Source organism: Leptonychotes weddellii, unplaced genomic scaffold (genome assembly GCF_054177405.1).
Source record: "Leptonychotes weddellii isolate Sample4059 unplaced genomic scaffold, ASM5417740v2 HiC_scaffold_141, whole genome shotgun sequence".
NCBI classification, from domain to species: domain Eukaryota; kingdom Metazoa; phylum Chordata; class Mammalia; order Carnivora; family Phocidae; genus Leptonychotes; species Leptonychotes weddellii.
Genome location: NW_027721356.1, coordinates 1 through 1,000, shown reverse-complemented (window position 1 = coordinate 1,000; position 1,000 = coordinate 1). Strand labels below are relative to the sequence as shown.

Genomic DNA, 1,000 nt, shown 5'->3' with positions numbered 1-1,000 from the left:
AGCAGAGATTGTTGGCCCGGGCCGAGAAGAAAGCTGCGGGCAAAGGGGATGTCCCCACTAAGAGGCCACCTGTCCTTCGAGCTGGGGTTAACACTGTCACCACCTTGGTGGAAAACAAGAAGGCTCAGCTGGTAGTGATTGCACATGATGTGGATCCCATTGAGCTGGTGGTTTTCCTGCCTGCCCTGTGTCGTAAGATGGGGGTTCCCTACTGCATTATCAAGGGGAAGGCCAGGCTGGGGCGTCCGGTCCACAGGAAGACCTGCACCAGCGTCGCCTTCACACAGGTCAACTCGGAAGACAAAGGAGCTCTGGCAAAGCTGGTGGAAGCCATCAGGACCAATTACAATGACAGATATGATGAGATCCGCTGCCACTGGGGAGGCAACGTCCTGGGTCCGAAGTCTGTGGCTCGCATTGCCAAGCTGGAAAAGGCAAAGGCTAAAGAACTGGCCACCAAACTGGGCTGAGTGGATGCTGTTGAATTTTCTGTACATAAAAGTAATAAAACGTTGTCTTTCAAAAAAAAAAAGAAATGTTTACTATTACATTTATAGAAATACATAATAGCATGTATACCAATATAGTGTACACTGTAAAATGTTTTTTTAAGCTTAATATTCCATAATGGACAGCTTTGCAAGTCAAAACATGTATTTTTATTACCCAGTGTCTAACCCAGCACCAACACCTACTATGTGCTCAGAATATATTTCTTACATGAATAAAAAAAAAGGAAAAAAAGAAATTAGTTTAAAATTTATGGTGGATAAAAGTGCTTCAGAATGATTCTAATGCTAAATTAATCTTAAAACTATTCTTAACATTGAATATCTATCAGGTATGTGTTGAATATCTATGGGCCCAATGCTATGCAGAGTATATAATAGGTAACATTAAAACGTAATTTCTCACTTATCATATATGATATATGAGGAGGCACTCTTGGACCTCATTCTTGCTCTCTCTCACCTGTAGGGTTGTTTCTAGGTGGCAATAA

At 42.1% G+C, this 1,000-nt stretch overlaps 1 pseudogene; it reads left to right on the top strand.

The window, feature by feature from the left end:
- The first annotated feature begins 6 nt into the window (after positions 1-6).
- LOC145718325 (large ribosomal subunit protein eL8 pseudogene) lies at positions 7-536 on the top strand (annotated as a pseudogene).
- Positions 537-1,000: the final 464 nt, after the last annotated feature.